Source organism: Cygnus olor, chromosome 1, assembly GCF_009769625.2.
Source record: "Cygnus olor isolate bCygOlo1 chromosome 1, bCygOlo1.pri.v2, whole genome shotgun sequence".
In the NCBI taxonomy this organism is placed as follows: domain Eukaryota; kingdom Metazoa; phylum Chordata; class Aves; order Anseriformes; family Anatidae; genus Cygnus; species Cygnus olor.
The window spans coordinates 88,139,671-88,166,270 of NC_049169.1; the positions used below are offsets into that span (position 1 = coordinate 88,139,671).

The 26,600-nt window shown below is 36.6% G+C and overlaps 1 long non-coding RNA gene across 10 annotated transcripts in view; it reads left to right on the forward strand.

Annotated features, from left to right (window-relative positions):
* LOC121075104 overlaps positions 1–26,600 on the forward strand; it is a 201,482-nt gene that overhangs the window by 45,893 nt on the left and 128,989 nt on the right. The window lies entirely within an intron of this gene.

Genomic DNA, 26,600 nt, shown 5'->3' on the forward strand with positions numbered 1-26,600 from the left:
AATAATCTATTATCTGAAATTATTGCAAGTAACTGATGTTTAAAACTGGACATACAAATGAGCATCTGGACATAGCTAAGGTTTTCTGTATGCAGCTGAGCTCTTGCAATAATATTTGAGAACATTGTTAGCCTTTTAGCAAGTGAGGTGACATAAAAATGGCCAGAAATTAAGGAACTGCTTGGAAATAAATGTTATTGTTTTTAAGAATAAGTAAAGTTAGGTTTGCATTGTGCCAGAGTGCAATACCTTAGGAGATATCTCCTTAGCATAAACCTTTGTGACCAACAAAAACATGAAAAATGTAATTTTTCTTAAGGTATATGTATAATGTCAAGCTGATTTTGTTTTCATACTAGTAAAAAAAAAAAAAAAAAGAATTCTGGCTGTCAACTGGATACACAAATTTATTATTTTAATCAGTATTTCACACAAATCTGGATTTACTTAACTTTTGACAATTGCTAGGACAAAACTCTGTAGGACCTGTGTACAAACCTTATATAGAATTTATTCAGAGTGCAAGCTGTTTCAACTTTGCTTATTAAGCTGCTTTTAATATCTGATCGTCATCTGTCCTTGTCATGATTTTGAGTTGTCCATGACTTTATTCTTTACTCGCTGTACTTTTGGAGAAAACTTTACCTTGCAACTACATATAAGTGAGTATCTAATTTGGAATATGAATATAGATGTGAATGTGAATATGGATACGTGAGTATGGAAAGAGCTGTGCTTAAAGGTAGTGTTAAAGTGACCACTACAATGGCTCTGGCTGAGCCTCTGTGAACTTTGCCACAGATGTTTCTATGTTCGAAATGAGATAAGAAAATCCAGTACCTGTTCTGAGAAGTGGTTGTTATGCTTTCCTGATTACCTGAGAGTGTGGTAGAAATACAGACCTGAACATGGCGATAAATATGGGGAACTCATTACAGAATTTGTTTTGCCTTTCACTGTGCAATTCAGAGGATAAGAAGGGAAAGACAGAAAGGAGATCAAATGAAAGAAGTGGTTAGATAAATGGAATAGCAAATAAAGCTGAGGTTGATTGAGGATGCTAACTGTCAGAGAGATGATAATTGTCCTTTCCAGGTTCATGCTCTAGGTAGATCCACGTGGTTCTGAAAATACATAAAAAACAAGTTGAGAGGGACCATGCTGAGTAGGTAGAAGTTGGTCTTCTCTGAAAGCAAAAACTGCCTGACAATATTTCTTTGTCTTTTCCTTCCTCTCCAATGTTCCTTAGAGATGTGAGGAATTCTGTATGTTTAAAGCAACTTAACTGGTGGAGGATACTCTCCTCTGACATACCTGAAATTTGTGTTCTTTAGAAACTTCAGTCTAAGAAGTTGGAGAACGTTTACTCCTTTCCTGTCTGTTTCTGAATGAACTAGGAGGGCTGCTCTGATGTGATTTCAGTAACAGCAATCAAAATAATTCCTGAATACTACAGGACTTGCATGGAGGGATAGTTTTCATTTCTGCAGCCCTTCACATCAGCTTTTGATATCTTCAGATCAAACTAGATATTTTGAAGTTCCAAAATGAGGCAAGTGAGGAAAAAATGTGTGGCAATTTATAAATGGCACACTGCAATTACTGTGGTTTGGAGAACTAGATTATGCAGACTGGATTTCTCTTAACTCTTTTCTATTGAATTCCCACTCTTGTGACGTTTTCTTGTCCCTTATAATTCTTCCTCTCTCTTTAATTATTGACCCTTCATTGATACATATTTCTATGGCTGGTAAAAAGAGACAAGGGAATTGATTGGCATGACACCCCTGAGGCATTTAAACCATTTAAACCATGTTGCCTCCAGACTGGCAACCTGTCATAAGCTTAATATTTCATGTATAGGGAACATAATAGCACTATAAAAACAACACCAAACTTCATCAGAAGTTTGCAGAAATGCAGCTTTGCTAAGACTGCTGTAAAGATCAAGCGGAAAGCTCTCTGGGAAAGTAATATTGACCCAATAATGTTAAATTTAAATTAAATCCATTATTGTGCAGGAATAAATGAGAAATCAGAACAAAACAAAAAGTTCTGGGGAACTCAGACTCCACAAGAAGAGTACAGAAAAATACTGCTCACAACCTTAAATTGGCAGTGGCGGATTGTATAAAAACAGATCTGTAAACCAACATTTGTTAGATGATACAAAGAGGTTCTAAGTCTAAAAAACATAATGTAGGGATGATGTTCTCAATGTGTTGAGAATATAAAGTTTCTGATTGTCAGAAAGAAATGCAGCATGACCAACTGAGATGAAGCCACAGGGCTCCATTATGGTTTCTCCATACATGATTGCCAGCAACTCTTTCTATCTGTTTGTAGTTTTCTCTTTTGATTGTCCAGAGGTAATATTATTTGAGGTATAGATTTCCTGTTCATTTGAGGATTGCATCATAAACATAAACAACCATGGAAGTATAAGTGAGGGGCTGAACCTTATATGGTCACAATAGGGCATCATGCCACATAACATTGATTTGACTTCTATAACTTGGTGTTCAGTGGTCTACATCTGTTACAACACAAGGACCATCACTAATCAAAGAACTATATATATAATATGGACTATATATATAATGAACTATATATATATAACTATATATATATATATATATATATATGTATATAACTATATATATATATATGATATGAACTATATATATAATATAAGGAGCACAAGGAATAAAGCAATGGAGTACAATGCAAGTGGCAAAATGCCCCAAATGGTATGATTGTTGCTGGCATACAGAGGGCTTTAGACTGCAGAAATAATTTCAGGGTAACCTTGAAGGCAAGTTTGTCTGTAGTTGAGACAGTAGTTCCATTAACATTTTACACATTCAGAGGATAACCCTCAGAAAGATCAAGAAGAGAAAGTAATGTGTTTGTATATGTGGTCACTTAAGTTGTTTATAGTGCTGACACATAAAGAAGAAACAGTGGGGCAGTCATCCACCCTGTTTTCAATGTCTGCTTTAGAGCGAGATGAATGCTGCCTCAGAAATTTCTGTTTCTGTCCCTGTGTGAAGGCAGCGTGGGTAGCTGGCTTGGGTATGGGCAGCTCCAGATGGATTGCATCTCCAGTGATTTGAATACAACACAATCCCCCATACCAGAAAGCAGAAATTATTCTACAATTGGAGAGTACTACACAGTACCTGTTGGATCAGAGATTTAGTACCAGCAAATTTCATGTGGACTCTTGGACTGATAAAATAGCCCAGTTTGTTTTGTGAGACATTATTCACATGCTAAGCTTTTTATCATCATTGCTTCTAGCTCTACCTAAAGTTTTTTTACCAGACATTCAGCAACTCAGGTTTCTGCTATACAGTGGGGGTACCAAGTTGTTTGAGTGTAAGAAGTTACCACAAATGTCCAGAGAAGCCAGTACTGAGAATTACATAGAATAAGAGTACAAAGCGATACTGTGGTAAGGCTTCCAGCTGCTCCTCCGTTCTCAAACCCATTTTTTTACTTTTTTTTTTTTTTTTGGTATTTTAATAAGATTAAGAGCAGAGTATGTGTCAACAGTATTTTTGCCTGTTCTTATATACATTCTTGATGTAGCACTTACTATTCATACTTTTCTTTAAGCATTTTCTAAGTTTGCATGATAATAGCTTTGCCTGCTTGAGGTTTTTCGAGACATGTATACCTACAGACATCATAAATCTTGGAAACCTTTTTTCCTTGATCCATGTAAGTCGCTTTTGGCTGTGCTGGTTTTATCATCAACCCTGTGATGCTCTATCCCTTCTTTGGTAGTCTCAGGGAAGAAATAGACATGTTATTGTGGGTAAGGAGTCACCATCAAGAAACCTTATTTATGGCAGTTGAAGTACAGTACATAGAGGGAATTTTCACTTTTGTATGACCCTGTTATTCTAAAAAGAATCTCTTAAAAACTTAAAGACTTTTGGTATCTTGAAGATTTTCAAATCCTTTTATGCATATAACTAAATGTATAATACTTCTTACCATACCCACACTGTCCAACTACACTGAAGTCAATAACTATTGCTGAAAAGTCTGTTTAAATTTGCAAATCCGCTTGTGCCATGTGCAATAATGGACCTAAAGTTCTCTGTGGAGCAAGAAACTAGTGATTTTCTCTTGACATTAAAAATGGAAACCCTATTATTACAAGTGATATTAAATGAGCACTTTTAGACTGAGCTAATGCAAGATGTTTTGGTGCATAGAAAAAAAAAACAAACACTATCCATTTAAAAGGACTGTTTCATTAAGAGACCTGATAGGTGGGCTTGACCGTATATTTTAAGTACTACTTAATTACTGTATTCTTTATTACACAGCGAACAATGCTATCACTACAATACATTAGACTCTCACTAATTCTCACAACCCACTTGGAGAATTACAGAGGTTTACAGAATTTTGTGAATTAGCAAATAAATGAGCAGGCATAATGAAAAGTTAAAGTTACTGCATCACAGTGTTTCTTTATCCTGAAAGGTATAATTTTAACTATAACAATGTTTCATTCTACTAATAAATGTTGGTAATCTGTTGTCAAGATAATGAAGTCTTACTAATGAGACTTCACTCTAGTTTCTGCCGTCATCTGTACTGAAAGAAGGACTGAAGAGACCAGTCTATAGACTTTTTAGACCAGTCTGTAGACTTATAAATCAGACTGGTCTATAGATACTTTTTGTGATGATGCTTTTCCAAGATGTAACTTAAGAGGTTTACTGCATACATACATACTCAGATTTTGTCCTTGGTTACTTACATGCTTTCGTGTTAACAGTGACAGAGATATATTGGGAACAGAATACGTCCTTTTGATTTTTGGGAAGTGAATATAAAGGAAAAAGTTTGTAATGAATAGGAAACGAGGACAAATGTAACTTGGAGCTACAGTGTGTTAAAGTAGAAACGTCAGGAATCCTTATTTAAAAACTGAAAGTGACAGCTTTCCACTAAGCTGAAAACATGATATTAAATGATGTTTGTGGATCCAGTACACATCATTCACCATCTAAGGCCTAAGATGACTTAAAAAGGGTAAAAGTCTGTGTGCAGCTTCCAGTTAAGGAATCATAGTATCCCTACTTAGCACTAGGTCAAAGCACAGTATAAATACCGCTGAATAATTTAGTACTGTTAATAACTAAGGTGAAACCGCTGCTGACAAATATTATGGGAGTTGGTGTTTATCAACTGGGGCAGCTAAATTACTTAATGCTTTTCCCATTAGAAAGGATTCATGTGACCTTTTCTTTGAAGAATATTAATCCATGCAGCGTTTGCAAAATACTTATGCTATTAGGTAGAGGACATCCAGTCTGTTTGGGGAGGCACTTTTGAAAGATCAAGTTTTCTCCTATCTTCAGGGAAGCAGCAGAGAGGCTGTTGCTTCTGCTAGAGTTAGAAGGCAGCAGGCAGAGAAAGCACCCACCCTCTCCTGCTTTCCATTCACAGTAATTAGTCCAGTACCTGTAGCACTAGTAGATCTAGTATCTTTCAATTTTTAACTTAACAAAAATAATTTCCTTCAGTATAGCGTCTAGTTAATGGAGTTATGCTACTGATTACTGACCTGGCATTTGGCAAATCTAGAGCCTAATTTGAAGATCACAACTCTGCCCAAACAAATATACACATCAACGGTATAGCTACTGTATACATCCAGTGTTGTAACTTGTTTATTTTCCTATGTGTATTTTAAGAAGTAGAATACTGTGTTAAATGTCAATATCAAGAAGACCTCAAGCATTTTCACAACAAAGCCATTAAAAAAAAAAAAAAAAACAGCAGTGATTGGAACAATTGTGTGTAATATTCAAGTATGTGCAGGGATTTAAAATATTTATAATTAGAACCTAGGGGGGCAGTTCAGAAAATCTAGGGGTCACTAGCATTATGGAAGCCCTTTTTTCATTCTTTTTCCAAATTATGTTTGCATTTGATCATGAAATGTTTTTATAGGAATTTTAAAAAATTATTTAAGTTTGTTAGGATCTTGAGGAAGTAATTGTCATGAGATTATTTTTGTTTAAATGAGTTACAATGCCAACTCCAGTAAATAAAAGACAGGGACCATTCCAGCAAAATTGTTCCTTGATTCTGAGAGCTTGCAGTTTTGAAAAAAGATAAAAAATCTTAGAGTGGAGTCTAAACTAACCATATTTGTGTGAATTTTATGAACTTTGGATGTGTTTTTCTTTACTTATAAGTGGTAATGGAAGACTAACTTCAAAAACTTCAACTACTGCCACTCAGACAGAAAAATTCAGAGTTCATTTGATTATACAACTCAGCAAAAGGCAATCCAGTGTCAGTGAAAATTGTTGGTCTTCATAGATTGTGAGAAATTGGAGGAAAAAGGAGGAAATACCTTTTCCACAAAGGAGATAAAAACATACTTTCCAGTTTCCTTAAAATTCTTCTGGACATCAACTTAGTCAGAAATACCCACATTATTTTTAAATTTATAAGTGACTTGGATTTCAAGGGCTTTAGCTGCATGTTTAGAGCACACAGAATACAATAAAATGTTGTAATAGTACATTTTAAAAATAATTCCTTAAATTTTTTGAACTTTTTTGTTCTTTTAATGTTCTTTCATATGCATGCACATAATTGACTTCCCACTATTTTTGGAACGTGAATTACAGATATGGAATACTCAAATATCATTTTTATGCATACAAATTATGCAATTTTTACAGGAAATAACAGCATAAGGCAATGAAAAGTGGCAGATGACCAATAATGCCAAAATATCAAATATCCAAACGAAAATCTCAACTTCTAGTGCAAGGTGAGACTTTTAACTGCATCTTCAACCAATAAAGTGTAAAGGGATAATGTTTTAAGTACTGCTTTCTTCAAATATCATGAGCAGGGATGGTTTGCAGTATTTCCCAAGGTACACAGAGAAGCCCATCTTAATTCTTGCAGTGTGTTGCTTTTGTGGTAAAGCTTCCCAGAGATTTTGTCATGTGGCTGCAATATTAGCATTCACCTTCCACCCCACACTGGGGTTTGCATCTGGATAGTCTATAGTTGACTCTGTCCGAAAATTCCCCTGGGAAAAAAAAGAGTTAAATTGAAGTGAGAGCTTTATGTTTAATAATAAGTCATTTTTGGTAACAGACCAAGATAATGTTCTGGTAATTTTAACAAATGCAAGAGAATACAAGAGTCCGTGCAATTAAGAAATAGTAGTATAATATTCCATGAAACATAGAAAAAGTGTCTCGGATTCTGCCATCTTTGTGGTGTGATGTTGTGTGGATAGTAACTTTGGTGTCAGGACTCAGACAAATTCTTTAGCTATGACTTTGAAAGGGATGTGTTACTGATCAAGCTGCACTAGCTGCAGCTCTGCAGAACTTACACCACCTAACCTTTTTCACGCAAAGAAGAGAAGCTGATGAGGCAGATGGAAAAAGTCATGTATTTTTTCAGCTTCCAAAATCAAGGAAAATATTTCAAAAACCACGTTTCCACAAAGCCAGGCCAGTTAAGAAAATATCTGATGACAGCTTGTTCTCTGTCTTTTAGTTTTTTTCCCCCTTCCCTGTGTAGAGGCAGTTCTGTAACAACAGATTCTGCCTCAGCAGCTTGGCTACTATTTGAAAGGTGAGCGAACTCCCTAATTAGGGGAACACAATTTCTACTTGCTGCTCTTCAGCATGGCTAGGGAAAGCAAAAAGTAAACAGAGCACAGGTGCCTGGTCACCCATGTGATCTATGATGTGAAGCATTATAATGAGAAGAGACCTGGCTTGCAAGGGAGATGTTCTGGCCCTTTTAATTACATCTCATGCATCAAGCTGGAGCTCTGTTGTCAGGGAAACCGTGCTGCCTCTCTGCTGAATAGCTGCCATCATGAAGTCCCATGCATTGCACAGAGACAACCCAGAGAAGGACCCAAACAATACATTATTAAATAACTTTAAATTAATATTAATTGCTTTGATTTGCCTGATATTATAGATTTGGCATTTACCTCCCTTCAGGAGAGGTAACCTAATGGTTTTCTCTGTGAGGAAAACTCTGTATTTTTAAAACAAAGGCACTGTTCTTTCAACTTCCATAATTTTTAGAGACTATCCCTTTTCAGAGCTCTGAAGTTTGGGGAATGTACTTATAATTAGGAATGAGCTACCAAGACATCATCTGGAGTGGCTAGGGAATGCACGTATGACACACAGCTGTTCAGAACTAGATAGTGAGTTTAGATCTGTTTTATTTTGTTTGTTTGTGTTCCGGTGACCTTGTAGAAATCATTTTGCTCACATTCCTAAAAATGCTGGGTGCCTCAAATTTTGCGGGTCCACTTTGGACATCTGTTGCCAGCATTGCACAATAATAAGTAAGGTGTAAGGTGTGTAATTGAACAGACCATAAAGGCAAGCTTACTTCGGTCAGAAGTTGACAACCAAAGCTACGTTAGCTTTTGGTCAGAATTAAGGAAGAATCTTAAGACTAAGAGTCTGAAGACTTGCCTAATTTTGAGGCACTGAGATACCTCAATATCAGTGGTTGCTTCTAAAAGTTAAGGTTATAATGCCTTCCTTTTACTGAGGATTAAGCATTCGTAACACTCCATTATTCAGGTTAACAGGACTTACGAGTGGTTCAACAGCTTTGTGTGTTTCTAAACTCTAACAAAAAGCGATAGAACTCAAAGCAAATCAGTGCAGCTGAAAGTTTAAGCCTCACTCTTTTTCTCTCATTCCATGCATCTAGTGTATAGAAATTGCAATATGTAATTTATATATATTTTTATAACATATAAAATGCATATAATTTGCTGTTTATAATGCTGGAGTGATACAGGAGCTAGTAAAGAAATCCAGAATATCCAGCCATTAAAAATTGTTAGTGTCTTCTCTTCCCCGTAAATTCTGTGCATGTTTGAAAAGGGATAACATATATATGTCTTAGTATTCACAAGCCTAGGTAGAGCAAAATGCCTAATACAGATATGAGAGTTGCTGAAAAACTTAACTACCAGCTCCTTAAGCAGAGGAGATCAAGTCTAGTGTGAGATAGCCATCATCTTATTTTAGATGTTTTTCCAGAATAACTTAAAAAAGGAATGCAACAATACCTAAAAGCAACTTGGATTTCCAAAGATACTGTACGTATAATTAAATTTCTTGTCTATTATTGATACGTATATTTTATGTCCCTTGTTCTTCTTTGTAGAATAGCTAGTGTGAAAAGAAAGCCACACCAGACTCCTCAAATTTATTATGTTAATACCAGGCTAACACAGAACAACCTTCCTCAACAGCAGAAGAAAGAATTAAGCTTTGAATTAGTATACAGAATACAGAAACAGGACTACTGAAATGGGGAAAAATAATGGCTTGCAGTAGGCTTTGAAATGGAAATAGTGACACAAAAAACTATGCTGAAAATATGTACAAGCTTACTGAAACAAATTGATTTTAAACCTGGTAATATTTCTAGGCTTACTGTAACCCTAACTCTATTATTATTAGTACTATTATTGCCTTACAGTAAGGGTGCATTTACCCTCTTTGTCAGGTCTGCCTGGGCAGCCCTGGGACTTGTGCTGTACCTGGGACAGTTGCTCTTAAGAAGGCAGAAATAAGTTAATGCTCATTGTTTGGCTGCTTTCCAGCTGGTAAAGAAGAGAGGGGAAACAAGTACACAACTTTCGCAATTTCAGAAACAGGCTGAGCAAGAGAATGACTGGAGGAATTTCAACTCCCAGTTCAGCCATGAGTGCCACATGATCTTACTAATACAAAAGTATCATGGTTCAACTGCCAATGAAGTCTTAATATCATGGAAGGAAATTAATGATATTTTCAAGTTGAGGCAGATTTTTAGACAGGACAAGGATTCAGAAATTAACAAAGATTATTCTCTGAAAAATATTCTAGTGAATTGTAAGTTTCCTTCAAATTCATTGCAATAAATTCTCTCCTCCATATACTTCAGGGGTCTTTACTTCAAGCTCTAAAAAAATCTGTAAGTTTTGCTTTTAAAAGTATTTGCATTTAAAAGTTAGTTGCTAACTTAACACAGTGTGCCGCTGAGACTGATACAGTTATTTTGAAAGCACATGTGTACAAATCCCTGCTGTCTAGTGAGACACGTCTAGGTGCTGAGAAATCACACAACAGATATTGTCTATATGTAACATCCTTCAGCTCCCCTCTTTAATATAGTGAAGGAACTAGAAGTAAGATCTTAAAGAGATCAAGAGGTCTTCTGGAGAAGTTTGGTATGAAGTTATTTCAAACAACTATCTTGAGATCAGTATTTCTGCTAGTGGAAACGGAAGCCTTCTGGTAGTTTGGTTGGCAGTACAGAAAGTCATCAAAACAGACCAGAATAGCAGAAGTTTATCTCTCAGAACTGGAATTGTTCAGAGGCTTATAGAAGAAGTGTGCAAATAACTCTTTTTTTGATCAATAGGAAATGTAAACAATTTAAATAACATAACAGGAAATCCAAAATTATTATTGCCCAATTATTTTTATCAAATTCAAAACCAATAATCTTCCTAAGCCCCATGAAGAAGTTTTCATTGTGAACCAAACATTTGATTTCAAGTTTTCAATTGCATTAAAATAAAATTGGAAAAAAAAAAAGTGTTGTGAATCATTGTTGCTAAAGTGACTATTTTACCAATGTACTGTATGATTTGGAATATATTATTTAACCTCAGGCCACCACTGGTAAATTTGGATTAATGTCATTTCTCCACTTTAAGCAGACAATAGTATTTGTGCATTTTTCAAATCTTATGAAAATAATTCCATCAAAAATTGTAAATATATTACATTAGGGAAGGCTGTTACCTCCCTGTACATAGAGGAAATGTAGAGAAGTTCCCAAAATAGGCATTTGAAAATAGATTAAATAACATAATTTGCTTCTCCAGATTGACTGGACTATTTTGTTTATTTTTATTCCCATATTGAAGTTTGCTATAAAGTGGTATAAAATGGTTGATAAAGCCATTTGCCTACTGTAATGTGCATAAACAGAGCAAGAAATGCAGTCAGAGAGCAGACAGAACAATTAAAAAACACAAGGCAGATTCCCTGTATTGCCAGATCAGTGGAATCAATTTTCCCCTTTCCAGAGTATCTTCTTTAGTTGCTGAAAGAAATATAAGTCAAGTGAAGAAGCAATAGAAGCCAAGCTGTTAAAGGCTGCTTGCAGACATCACTTTCAAAATGAGTCAAGTAACCAGTGGAACTGCCTTTGGTCCTGGCTGTCTGAAGCTAATTGCATGCTTCTCTCTTATGTGTACCTTTCATACTAAAAATACATAAAAGATCAGTGTGAGTATGTCCTTTACTGATGGTGTGGATGAATGAGGACTGAAAGTGAAATAACGCTTGTAAGGTCTTTGTCAAGTCTTGGATTTTCTTTCTTCTAACATCCTGCACAAAATCCAAAGAACACAAGATTGTTTTTTTGAGAAGTCTTACTTCAAATCTGACCTGAGATATACATAATCCTAGCCTTATTAATACGTTTGACTTAGGTTTGAATAAAGCAAGGTTTGGACCATAAAATTATTTAATACAAATTCCAGAAATGTGGCTATATACAACCACTGATTTTACACCCGCTTCACAGTCTTATGCAGTTGCTAGCTTCTCTCTCTGTGCTGACAGCCTTTTTTTTCCCCTTGGAAGGTGTTTCAGAGGCTGCACATGGGATGGGTAGTCTCTCAGCCACTCATCCATTGTTTGAATGTGCTAAAGCAGTTTCTGTTCTTATCCTACTGCCTCAAGCACGGGGAAGACTGAAGCTGGGGATTGCAGTGTGGTTTTTAATATATTTTCTGTTTACCAAACGTCCTCCACTTTCTAGAAGGTCTCAGATTGACCTTCCACTGCTGACTTCTGTTCTTGTGCTTATGCACTTTCCCTGGGCCCTATGGCTAATGAGGAAGGAGGACACTACTGTTTCCTCCAAGGAAGGAGGTTTGTGGCTTTTGTGTTTTGTAAAAGACAATTAAGTACTTTATATGTTAATTTATTATTTTAAACCTTCATTACTCATCACAGAAGACTTGAATGGTTTCCTGATTCTCCTATAGCTAGTGAGAAGTTAGTTCGTTGCTCTGAGACAGCTGTAAACTCAGAAGGAGATATGAGAGAAGTAACTTAAAGTATTTCTTCTGTCATGGGAGTATGACTCATGCACTTTTATCTGTACTTACAATCTTGCCAACATTTTTTGTTAAAAATCTTCCTAGGAAAAAAGATGAATGTACAAATACTTCTGAAGTTTTTAGTAAATTTTAATAAATCATTTTAATAAATAATATAATATTTAAAGCTTAGGTACAAGGGGGAAAAGACAGTAATTTCTATGCAGTGTCTTCTGCAGTTTGTAGTACAAAAGGTATGCAAGGTACCACGCTTTTTCTTCAGGATTTCAAGCCTTCTCACAAAGGAACAATGAGGCTTGTCCTTGTGGATAGGTACTGGCCATGCACCTGAGACTGTTTATCATTTTCTGGCTTAGCTAAAATCATATAATCTCTCTGTTTCTGAGTTTTCTTATCAGAAAAGAAAAAAGGGTGGGTTGAGGTTAGGTAATTAACGATAGTGATACTGCTCTGATAACTACTAAGTACAACATGATGGCTAAATATTTATTTTTTCTATTAATTCATTCTAAGACTATTGTCTTTCTTGTTGCTTGACAGTTGTCAATGAGTAAAAGGATTTTATTCAATCTATTTGTTCATAGTTATCTGCAATATGGGATATGTGAGGAATCAGAGACCTAAAAACAATTTATGAATATTTCTGGCTGTATTTGTTACTGAGATGCAGTTTGTTTCAGTTTCCTGCAGGCATGGTAACATGATGTTTTAGTGAAGGGGATTTGGCTGGGTTTCTGGATTTAGTCCTGCAGCAGGGACAAATGGTATGTCTAAAATGCTAGGACTCCATAGGAAGAATTTGTTTTATTGTACTCGTACTTTAAAAATCTTGTCTTCATTGATTTGGGAAAACAAATGTCACTGATTTTCAGTGGACCTGAATTCTGAAATCACTTGGGTAATTCTGGAAGCTTCATTTCTACAGTGTAATAATAATAATAATAATAATAATTTTAAATCTTAATTGAAATATATCTGGCAATGCTGCTTCCCCCAGGGTATGACATAATGATCACGCTGCCCTGCTATTTAAAGGCCTGCCATTGTCCAGACACTCCATTCCTTTGTGTGACAGTTGCATCTCCTGTCTGTATTACTCATGTAGTCTATAAAATATTCAAGCAGCCTATTCTTGTGTGTAATGTCTGATGCATGGTAACTCAAAGTTGACCCTGCAGATGCTATTATAAAATATACATATATTTAATAGGATACTATGCCAGCAGTGTTCAGTGAGAAAATAGAAAATGTTTGTATTCCCAAATCTGAAATGGCACTTGAAAAAATTTCTATCTTCAGTTTTCCTCCAGGAACAAAAAGTCAGCCAGTACTGTTGCATCCATTGGCCTGATCTCTCTTGAAATGCATCCATACAAGTGTGTTCTAAAACTGATGAATTGTCTGGAAGCAGCTTAATGGGCAATTATTTCTGTTTTGATTGTGTACTACACTCACCAACATCATAAGAAATCGTAGGTCGTACCTGTAGCATCTGGTAGATCATGTAGCAGTCCTCTAGGTGAGCTGCACAGGCTAGCTCTAAAATACCTAGTTCGAGCCCAGGCTGTGCTACCTTCAAATCAACACAAATGCTGGGTACTGCCAGGCAAGTCTTCAGTCACTACAGGTCTCAGCACTGCACTCCATACTGCACTCTGTGCTGCAGGTTGTTTTTATCAGGGTGTTTGGTAGAAATAATCATGAAATAATTGTGTACCTTATGGAAACCCTAGGTGTTCTTCATGGACACTTTCTTTGAAGAGCTGTAGAAGTTAGTTAACAAAGTTGGTTTCTTGGCAGAGAAGCTGCTTGTTGGCTTAACCTCTCTTATGTAATGGAAGAATATTTTAAGTTTACTAACACAGTAAAAGTACTGAAGAAAAAGAATATTAATTAAATGTTTGAATTCATGATGTCCTTCAAAATGTAGTTTTATCAAGAAAGAGAGACTTTGCGTTTAATATTACTGAAAATGGTTCATGATCACCAATACATTTAACCTGTGTAAGTGTTCTCCCATCTGAAGTTAATCATGATTTAGCTGCCTGCTTCTCAACTTTGTTGTTATAGTGATGTTTTGTCTGAAAGACCATACCAAGTACTTGGCAATACTCTAATTACTTATACATTAATCTGTAGGTATTTAATATCTTTATGCTAGCATGAGTTCAGGTAGGACAGGGATCATTTCCTCCCCTCCATCCCCCACCCCCCCCACCTCACTCCCCAGTTTTCTGTTCTGAGATTTTTGCAGAAGCGAGCAAAGTCAGTGTCCTGCCTACTCTTTATATTATGGAACACAGCACTAGGAAAGCTTTCCTTGTGAAGTTTCCCCACTCAGTAAGTCATAAGTCATAGTATCTGTACCTGAAAAAGTTGTTCTTAGTAAAAACCTGATTGAAATTGGCAAATACCCAAGAAGTATCTGAGGAGTCACTTTTTTCTTTCCCAGAAGTATACATGACTAGGTATATTTAATATACTAAAGTTGCAGAAAATTGAGTATTTTTTCTTCTTGACATCTAAGCAGCACAACACTACATCTGTTGTTTTCTGCCTCATTATTTGCACGCTATTCCCTAGCCCTACGGTCTCCTTCAGCATCATTGCTTTTGAGATTCTTCCCCTACTGAATGAAATGTTTTTTTCATTGAAAAGGATCATTGTCACTTAATATTTTTAAATAGGTGATAGTAAATAAATGTTCCTATGCAGCAATATACTAGATTTCATCTTCAAGAGGTATTTGATGTTATGGGGAGTAATGTTTGAACATTCATTTTACTGTGACTTTCCATTCTATAAAAAGTTAATTTTCTATTGCACGTAGTAGTAAAACAGAAGGGATGACAGCTTCTTTGTGTGTGGAAGGAAAAAATGTAGAACTGCTTGCCAATACTGGGGGATTACCCTGTGAAACTTTTTTAAATGACCCCAAAGAAAAAATAAGTGCAGTATTGCACTGTTGACTTTCCAGAAGCTTTTTATTTTATTGTCTTTTTACTGTATTTTATTGTCTTCACATTGTCCCAGATGACACAAAACAAAATATTTTGAGTATTGCTGCTGGAACAAATTATTGTGAGTTATTTTGATCTGTAGCTTATAGCACATAGATGCTCAACAGTACTTTTTGTGGGTGCTCTTATCCCATGGTAAATTCAAGGTAGTTCCGTGAAATTAGGGTAGGGAAGCCCTTCTACACAACAGAGAAAGAACACACACTGAGACTGCTTGTAGCAGAGTAGCTGACATGCTGTAAAATTACAGCCTAGCTTCTTGATAACTCATGAAGTTATTTCATATAGCCATTCCTGTAGCCAGTCCCTTATTTGCTCTGTACCATGATAATTTCCAGTATATGCAACAAGCCTTCTTTATCAAGATTTATGGCCATTGATGCAGCTCCACTTATATATTAAAGACTGTAATATGTTTAGAGTATCTAGGAAAGATAAATCAGGCCACGGCAGGGGTGACAACACTGTGAGATTAATCTAAAGAGAATATTACTACATGTAAAGGACCAAATGACAGATACAAAATAGAAGAAACAAGCAAGTTTATAAGGCTGAACTTCCCACTCAGAAAATATATGTTGTCTCTACTATATGGAGGGAACTAATGCTGACTGCACAATTAAATCAATAACCTATTTTATAAAGTCCCAGCTGCACTCCTGTTCCATAAATCCATTAAGGGCAATAGCCCTACTCCTAATGTGGAGTGCTGCATGGCCCTGTCATCCAAGCCTGGCCAGTGTGCTTCTTGGGGCTTTTTGGTGGCCACTGACAAGGACGGTACCTTTACAGCATGCCACAGGCAGTGTGTGAATAAAGCTTCTTTGCACACTTCTTTGTTCTTGTGAACCCCAGCTGGGACAAGATAGTACATAGAAGTTTAGTGGTCTGCTCCATGAGACTCTGTTGTTCCAATGCTGAGCTCTGTTATTTTTTAGATACTGAAGCTCTGCCAGTGTCACTGACTAAGACATCAGTTAGATGCACATACGAAGCTCAGAGAAGAATGGCAGGGCTGAGAGAAACTATTTAGCAATGAGTGGTGTTTAACAGGATTTTCTGGAAATGAACAAGAAAGGAAGCAAAGTATTCTAACATGTTCAGCAAGGAGGTAGTAAATATCACAGCTCTCTTAACAAGCTAGGCTATAGAGTACATCTATATGCTTTATAACTATCAAAAAATCTGCAAGAAAAACTCAGATCTGAAAAGATAATACATTTTAGAGTGTTTAGGAATGCATCCATGCTATCAAATAACATAATTCCCTGTTTTACTCCAGGTTCCTTGGTTGTCCATACTTCAGGTATATCTCTCTTTCAGAGATCTCTTTTGGACTGATACTTTTTGTCCCTCTGAGACTGAATTTTGGGAGCTGGTTAGCATGAGGGACAGCATCTGACAGACCCTGTGGGAAGGCAATGTCAGGGTGGAAGCCTGTGCCTGCACAACACTCCAACACTCTCCCGTGGGGCCTTGTACCCTCAGATAAACCTGTTCTGTTTATTTCTAGAAAGTTCCTGTGCCACGCTTGTTCCCCATGGCGTGTAACACATATCCTTGGTGTCACGTTGGAAAAGAAAAGTGCTGTTCCAGTGAGCAGCAACACAGCCCTCACATTACTATGAATTCAAGAAATACAAAGAAATCATAATTACTAGAGACAGGGGTTCACCATAGAGAGCCAAGAGGACACCTGGATGAAGTGCTACACTGTGTGAGCGCAAGTTCTCTGATCTAAATGGAGCTATCCCTGAACAGTGTGGTGATGAGCTCTCACATCTCCTATCATGGTGGCTGCACGATTGGCATATGGCTGCAATCTGTGCAACATAGTTTGTCCTTCTGCATACGAGTCGTTAAATACTATTTTCCCCCATGCTAGCCAAGAGGATTTCTAGGCTGTTGAGGGCTTACTTCCAGGAATGAAAGTATATTTTTTTACAATGAGTGCTAGAAGTTGAGAAGAACAAGAAAGTGTTCAGTGAGAGCAGAAGGGAGGGGTAAAGAAGAGTAAGAACAGAGATGGTAAACTCTACACCCCTTTTACACAAGTTCATAATAAAACATTCCCTAAGGGAGCTGAAAATAATCACACAATAATGAAATGATTTAAAAGAACAGATTGGCTCATATGTAATTTTAAAAGCATTTTTCACAAGATAACATGAAATCAGCTTCCAAAACTAAAATTAGATCAAAACATAAATATGCATTGAAGGTGTTTTTTAACTTTATTTTTTTTTCTAATACAGCTGGCATTATTCAATGCAAGAAACCATCTACAATTTATCAGATCCTGCAGAAGTATTGATTGAATATTTTTGTTTTAAGATTCATCCTCATGGAGTGAAGCTGTTTATATCACATTGTTAAACTCCTATATGGGAAGCTGTTTGGATGCTTTGTATTTTATTTACAAGCAGGTTAACATCTGACATCGTCCATTCTGTGGGCTTGCCTCATACTGTGTTCCTATAAATTGAATTCAGGATGCATACCTTAGCAGAGCCCTGTGACTTTGAGATTTTGTCTCATAATATAACTGTGGGGGAAAAAACGTGTGCTTAAGGTTATGCCTGAACTCCTGCCTAGAACTCCTACCTCCATATTACTTGTAATACATTTTGAAATGAATTGTTCTTATTTTGTCCTCTGAGTCAGTTCTTCAAAGGCAGCTGTGAGTTAACAAGATATTTTAAATGGAAAATATGTTGCCTGCTCCCTTGCAGCCTGGGATTTCAGACTTCTACACCCCCTCTACATAGGTGCTGTTTGTTGTGCGGGCAGACTAAACCTCTCTCGGTGCTTTCCCACATATCTGCTATTATTTGTTATTCCTATTTTTATTAACTGTCTCAGCATCTGCTGAATTGTAAGTCTTCCTACTGAATCTAACTGAGTCATTCAGTTAATCTTTGCACAAAAGAGAAGGTGGAGCCAGTGGCTGAATGCAGCCATCAGCCTTCATGACTCCTACAAGCTCCAGGGGCTAACTGTCTGTTGCACTCACTTGAGGCTTCAGAAACCTTTTCACTAAAAGTTTTTCTGGCTTGTAGAGATGAAAGAGAAGTAATTTTTGGAAGGTCTCTCTTCCATGCTGTCACACATTCTCAGTTCTTAATACTTGAGAATTTCCAGTTGCAGAACAGGTGGGATTTCTGTGGTAGAAGAAATAAGACTCAGAAAGGAATAGCAGTTGCAAGACTGCAGAAATTATATATTTTTCTTCTTACTGAGCAGTAGCAGAAATAATGTATAGTTGCCCCCATGTTGAATGGCAGCAGATGTTGAGGTTTTACAGTACATCAGGTTTCTAGTTGAAAAGAAATTAGTTGCACAGACTTTGAAATATTTTATGATGGTCTGTTGATATTCATAAGGTGTAAACAACCATGTTTATCTTTGACAGAGAAGATTAAAACAAGCATTACGGTGCTTAGACAATATTGTTAGAAAAAAATACAACTCAGGTTTCACTGTATAAGGAAGTTTGTCTCCTAAAAAAAATATTCTATTTTCTGTTATCTTCCAGTTCTGTCCATTCCCACCCCGTTCCCCATTGACAATCACCACCAGTAAAGCTATATACCTAGTGCTGTGCAGGCAAATAAATTATTTCTTGAAAAACTTATTTCAGAATTGATAATGAGTCCAGGCAAAATTTACTGAGAAGTTTCAAGTTTCAGGTAGAATATAAATGAAGCATTTTAGAAATGGAAAAAATGCTTTAGCAACATGGCAAATGCTGAAATTAACTGGAAGCTTCCATTAAGTACATTACCAACATTTATGAAATGTTACCTTGTGTTCATATAAATTTATAATCAAAGAAACAAGAACTACTATGTGTAGGATTGCTCATGCCTCTCATTTTTATTCCTCCATTCACAGTTGGACTGTTAAGGGTTGTTCTCATTCTTACCTAAGGATCCTTTTCCCTACTGCATAGACTATGTAGGTACTTACTGAGACAGTGTAACCCCATGCTAGCCTTGTGAAGGGGAATTTGAATGAGTCTTCTGTCTATTTCTGGAATATGTCCTGATTACTTGACACTACTTGTTTTGTTTTGTACCAGAAGACCCCAAGACATTTCACTGAAAAGAATAGTCAGTGTGTAACTGATGTTAACGAACAGGAGAAAACGAGCGTTTTCCCTTATGTCAAAGGTAATGTTACTGTTCTTGGCCACGTTCTAGTTATAAATGTCAACCCTCTGTTATCTGTCATACTATTTAAAAGTAAAAAGTGCAAACCTGCAGAAAATTGCAATCAAGATTTGCAATGAGGACTATACCTTTTTGTAAAGTGCAACTTGCAAAACTGAAACTGTTTTAGTCAATGGAAATACATGATTTATATAGGAACAGAGGTGAAATTGATTTTTTTTTTTAAATTACCTATCTTTATGTAGAAGTTTACAAATGTACAAAGGAAGCAGGATGAATAAGAATAGAATAGCCCTCTTAAAAGAAATTTTTTGCCATTTTGGAGAAGTGACTCATATGTTTCCTCCTTGTCAATTCTGCTTATTTCCAAAGATATTTTCTTAATGTTAGCACTTTCAGATTTCTTCCAGTTTCCCTCCATATATTACCAGTAATGGAAAATTGCATCTTTTCTAAGTTGCTGTCATTCTCTGGTAACGCTTGACAAATAGTCTGTGTTACAGGAACCCACCAATTTTACAGAAAGAAATCATCAGGACAGGGATAGGACACAGATGTCCCAACAGCATGCACTTGGTTACTCAGATTACTGGTAGGATGGATGCTATTCTATTATCATCAACAATGCAAATTAGATGTATTCATGTCCCATCAATACGGGAAGATAGAGTTTTGCAGGGGGTGACTCTGTCGTAATCTTCACCCTCAATACTCTATATAGTCTGCGTGAGCTTTTGTTTTCCTTTTGTGACTCAACCAGAAGCTCAGATGGCAAATAGAACACATTTCAAAAAGAGAATTTTAAGCAAGTTCAATAATGTGGAATATAAAGCTTTTCCAGTTTCAGCTATATTAAAATGCAGGAAAACTGAGCACATATGTTGGAGTGCATTTCTTCACTTCCCCATGTGGGCATGACTAAATTTCCCTGTGAAATACAGGCTACTAAAAATGATGATGTTTGTTATCCAACAACATATTAAAGTTACATCCCCTTGAGGTAGAGCTCCAGAATACAGAAGTATCTGGATCCAGCTGGGGCAGGTAGGTAGAGTGAGGAGGGGGATAAGCAGACAATTTTTGTGGCTTCTGTAGCAGCTGTGACAAATGAGTGAGGCTCCATCCTACAGGCCATTTTCACTTTATCTTTTCTCCTGGGCTACATATCTCCTTCCTAATATTATCATCATTTATCACACCTTTAAGATTCATCTCACTGGCACAAAGCTTTTGGATTACGGACCTTACATCCATAACTGATTCTTCAACAGGCCATCTGTGACTTCTTACTTGACAAGATATCTAAAAATTCAGAATTCAGTTCCTTGACTTTCATTTTTATTCATGCCATTTTCTGAAAAGGTCTCTGACAATTTCTGCTCATTGATCTCTGTGCTACCTATATTCATTCTACAGCTATACTGTGTGATTTTACTAAACAAGGGGCGCTAAATCATTTTTCTACCTTACTTTGTAAATCAGAGGAAAATATGCTGTACTTGGTTAAGATCTGTTAACTTTCATCTGAAAAGCTAAAGTAACGCTTTGCATCAAAAAATAGCATGCCTATATTCATGGGCATTTGCAGATACTATTTTTATTACATAAATACGTAAAAGAAAGCAGACACTGGAGCACCGTGTTGCAGGCAATGAATGCATGCATATGGAAATGAGATTCTTCCTCCAATTCCAGGCTTCACACTTCTGGAATTTATCAAGAACTGGTAATAGATAACACAGGTTCCCTGAACCATGACTTTTCTCCCAAGGCAGCTGTGCTGCTTTACTGGGAAGTTTGTCTAGCATGGAGTATTTTCAGGCCTTGCTTTTCTCCCTGAGAGACTCCCCCTCTCTGAGGAGAAAGCCTGATGGGATCTCACCATGGCACAGCATGTCGGGCTGTTGGCCAGGAGTCGTGGGCAGAATAGCCATCGCTTCTCCCTCCAGCAGTCACAATAATGGTCCTTCTTATTTTGAGACGTAACAGAAGTGCAATGCATGATCTCCCTTAGAAGATCATTTTAATGACATGGATCATTAGCCTTTCTTTAATTTCTCTTGCTTTGGAGTAATTAAGAAGTTTAGCATATCACGGGGTTGTCATTAGTACGTAGAAATGTTTCATGAATTTATTGAGTGATGTATCAAGAGGAATTTCATACATAAGGGAGGAAAGGTTATTTATTTCTTCCATGGAAAGAGCATCTTTGATGGCTTCTTAGGACTTGGTTCTGTGGCCGTTGTCTTTTTGCAGAGACAAGTAAATGGTCTATTACAATACCATCTGCTGTGGCACTTTTTTGTCTTTCTCTTTTTGTGTAATGCAGGAAGAAATGTTTGATAAATGACATTATTTTGATAAAATCAAAATCTGAGCAGTAAATTAGCTGGAATTAAAGTCAGACAAAGAACACTGGGTTTGTCAGCACAACCGCTTCTTTTGCTCACTCTTATTTCAGTCTTTTGATCTATAAGAAATATTAGTTGAGTAAAATATTTTTAAAGGAGATCCAGATAAATACAGCAGCGTGAGCGGGATTCTGCTGAAGGTGATTGCTGTTTAGATTACTGAATGCTGTTATTCCAAAGTTTACATAAGGTTGCATTTAAGATTGATCACTGGCTATGTTTACTGAAGAATTTCTTTCAAACATAATTGTTTATTTCTGCTTTCCTTGTGGAAAACATCTGTACCATCCTTATTGTGGTAGTTTAGCAGTTAGTATGTACATAGTGCTATCTGGACATAACGTAAAATGTAAATGGTTGTTTAATTAAATCAGAACTCCTCTACTGTGTGATAGGGCAATGTCCTTTTAATAGATAATGAACATTTTTTGTAGTTCAAATGACAGATCTTGCACATTTAGCACAGATGTTAAAGGCTTTCAAGGGACAAAACTGTTAGTGCTAATCTCAGTTCATAATAGGATGGTTCTATCTATCCAAAATCAGGAAAACATAGAAAATTGGGAGAAAGGTCCAACAGGATTATGTAATTAGTAATATCTGCAGGCTCTCACTTCCTCTCTGACTTTACCCTAACTTCCATCTCATATACTATCGGCTGCAAATCTGTGGCAAGAGGGGAAAAACGGTTTCTGGCAGGAATTTCAGTGTACAGACATCTCAAGGACAGAGGTGGAACGGTTTAAACATTAGCTCTTGCTTGGGGCTGTGCCTTGGGGTACAATCAAACCCTTTAATTGCACTAGAAATAATATTTTCAGATACTCTGTCTTAAAAGTAGGGTAAGAAGCCTGTCTTGGTTCCATATTTCATGATCTCTGCAATTTACCACTCTAAGCAATGCTAGTAGATCTTATAAACACTGGATGCTTTTGCAGAACATGAAAAAAACTAAACAAACACTGTGATGAATTTTCCTGCCAGATACCTAGACTGTTCAACAGAATTTGATAAGTCAGTACTAACAGGCCTTAGAGGATAAATAAAGTTCTCTCACAAAATGAAATTACGGACTTAGGGCATTTAAATTAGCTCTATAGTGAGGTAAAGGGACTTTATTCAATTACCTTCACTTCTGAAATATACAGCTTTGAAACTGAGCTTTTGCTAATATGTATGGATGTGCCTCCTGAGATGAGGAACTGACTGCATGATACTCAATTGTATTGTATTTATGTTTAACTATATACATTCCTATTGTTCCATAACTTATTTCTATGTTTTATTCATGACCTGTTTTGCAAACAGTTTTGCAAGTGTGCAAAACATGCAAATACTTTCTTTGGCCCTGAAACTAACTGGCTGCTGTCAGTTTCAGATCAAATAACTAGTTTTTCTTTGTTTTGTTTTGTTGTTGTTTTTAACATTTTTGTTTTTTGGGTTATTTCAGAGTAGACCTGTGTTATGCCTTGTTAATCTGTACTCAGAATATAAACAGTTTTGCTCAACCATTGTAAACCTAATCCAGATTAGTTCAAATAAGCAAAGCCTATGTAAGAAGAAAAGTTATATAAAGGTTTTATTAACACAAAGTTTCACCAAATTCTGACAGAATGCAAATCATTTACACAGCTTAAGATTCAGCATAGCAATTTTGTGGTAATCATAACATTCTGCCTCCTTAAAGGATCATCAAATGTATACGGCAAATATACAAAACTACTAGAAGAGGTGAATTTGAGAAAAGATTATATTTGTATCTTTATAGGTATGTGGAGACTTACTGCAAGGTTGATGCTGGCCATCCCACTTAACATGTCAGACCTACAAAAGAAATCCTTGCTGTTTCCACGTACACAGAATCTACACTGAACAAACTCCGGTTAACTAATCTTTGAGGAAGAGCTGTGTCTAAACTACATTCACTTTTTGGAAATTTTTAAACTTCATTAACAAGGTCAAAATATACAGAAGTGTCTCTTCTATCCTCACAGATATCTGTGAAGGGCCTGGAGATAGGGAGCAGCTTGCTCTTGCACCTACCTTCTGCTCTACTGTAATGAGCAAGAATGTCTCAGTCCTGTGTTGCCTGAGTCACTAGATCCACATTCAGCAGCTGCCTGATTTTAAAGCATCTGTTGCTACATAGAGGCATATTGACTCTAAGCATATAATAAGTATATTGATAACAGACAATGATAACTTGAGAAAATGTGCAAAATGAACAAGGGATGTAACTGAAAAGAATTTTCGATCTTGTTTGAACCCCCAGAACTAAAAAAGAAAACAACAAATTGATTCTATATAAAAGTCTTTCTAATATGCTCTCAAAAGGATAGAGAAAAATACACTTTTATTGGCTCTGTCCCTGCTGCTGAATAAAATTTCCTCTTTAAGACAGTAGAAAACAATGTTCATTAAAGTTACTTTCCACAAAAGGAAATAGGTTTAGTCTATGGAGAAAGGAAAGGACACACAAAGCTCAAACTGATTTTGTGAAATATGCTCCATATTAAAAAAATAAATAAATAAAATAAAATCCACACAAAACTGTAGCTAATCTACACTTTGTTAAACCATATGCTTCATCACTCTCAGACATAAGTGGCAGTTTCTTTCTTGCTTCTTGGAGACTGTTCAATAGTGCAGCACCATAGCGAAGTCTCCCGTTATGAAAACTTCATTATTTCTTCCAGTGAGGGTACCAGTGTGTCACAACATAGTATCATAATTAAAAACTAAACTTGTGTCAGCAGAAGAAAAATGAATGAGGAACTCACTGATGCAGAATACCTTTATTTAATATTTATTACCTTACTAATTCATAAAGCCATTAAAATGGTTATAGCTATCTTTGTTAATATGTGAACTTGCAAGGTGATTCTGTATTGATGACAGTAAATACTAATAAAGATCAGGAAATGAATAACTAGGATGATGAAAACAGCTTTTAAAATCTAGGATTATTTATCTTCCCAATTTTAAATAAAGAGAAAATCTGACTATTTTTACTTTTGCATTTTATTTCTACTAATTATTGTACAAACTAAATTGAACATAGTGGAAAGAGAAATGGATAATTACTCAAAGGCAATTAAAGATTCTGAATCTGTATAGTAATTATGATTATTTTCTTTGGAAAATGAGAGTGCCATTTATCTTTAATGTGTGCTATGTAATTAAGGCCATATGCAATTATCTTTCTCTTACCATCCGCTTCCAGTGGGAATTGTTTTTTAAAATATCTGGCAAGAGTGAATGCAGTTGTATACAGTGGGACACTCTTATACATAAAGAATTTTTCAGTTGTTGATCATTGTTCAGCATGACTTCAGTATGCTTCCTAATTTGTTTTAATTTAGCATGGACATGGCCGACCTCATGCCAGATATGTGATGCAGTCACTTCTCTAGCTCTTGTGTCTGCCCCTCTATTCCTCCCTGAATCCTCTGTATCTTACAGTATCCCTCAGTTTGTGTAGAATTATGCTGCTGCCCCAGCCAAGTGTCTACTTATGCCTCTGTGAAGCTGGACTCCATGTAGTCTTGCTTGAGCACTGTTTGAAAGATTGCTGTGCAACTCTCTGTTTCTTCATTCCTGAGCAGCTTCTGTAGCCAGATAAGGAAAGGGGCAACAGAAGCTATAGACGATGAAGAAAATTGCCTTTCAAAGTAAGTCTCACTGTTTAAGCTGGTAAGGAACTTTAGACTGCTTTCTCCCCACATTCTTTTTTTTCGTTGTCTGCAGATCTCTCCAGCCTGCTCCTTTCCTAGCTAATAGAAAGAGACCCTAGTTTCACAAAAACTGTTGTATGCAAGATTAAGTAGAGCTTGACTTCTGAAAGAGGTCACTATAAGAGGTGCTCCAAGGCCTGTGGATAACTGTTGGAAATGCAACTGTATTATCAGTATGCTTTGGATTGCACTGTATCATTGTATCAGTCATTGAACCATTTTGTATGTGCAATGCACAGAAAAACTGCACAGTCTGTTCTTGTGTCTCGTACGTAGGCACAAAAGGAAGCATCCAGTGATATTCAGGTTCTCTTCCAGCGGCACACAGCTCAGCCATTAGCAAGAGGTTGATCCCATATAAAGTCCCAGCAGTTGCATTTACTGCCCAGGAGCTACTTGAGCACCCTACAGGGGTAGACTCCTGTGGGAATCTCAAAATGGGGGAAAATAATACTAAATCAGAAGACCTGTACATCTTCCTCAATATGATCCAACATAAACCAAGGCAACACATACTCTCTTGATCCCAGATCAAGAGATCCCAGATCAAGATCCCAGCAAGCAAGATCCCAGAAGATCCCAGTGACACGGGGGGGGGGGGGGGGGGTTGGGGAGAGAGCGGGCTGTCATTCCCTTGAAGCAGTCGTGTTCTGATATAAGCTATCGCTTGCTCCATTTTTGTTCTTGGAATGACATTTAATATATATATATATTCATCTTTAAATATAACATATGCCCAGAGCACTTACAAAGTATTTTGACAGTATGTGCCACCCTCTCTGTCCTTTGTTATGAAGCACAGCACAGGAATTCTGCACTGTGCAGTGACAATCCGTAGGGAAACTGGATATCACTCTAAACATTTTGAAATCTGGAGCTTCAGAGGCTATGATAATTAACAGTAGTGATGAAGAATCACACCTATTATCCCTGTGGCATCAGAAGACTTCACATTTCCCTTTAAATCTAGTATCTCAGGTTATCAAAAAACTCCATTTAAATGTAGAGCCACTGCCTGACCTGACCAAAGCAAAATATGAAGTGGAAATCACAGCCTCTGGTGTGTTAGCAGGATACCAACCAAC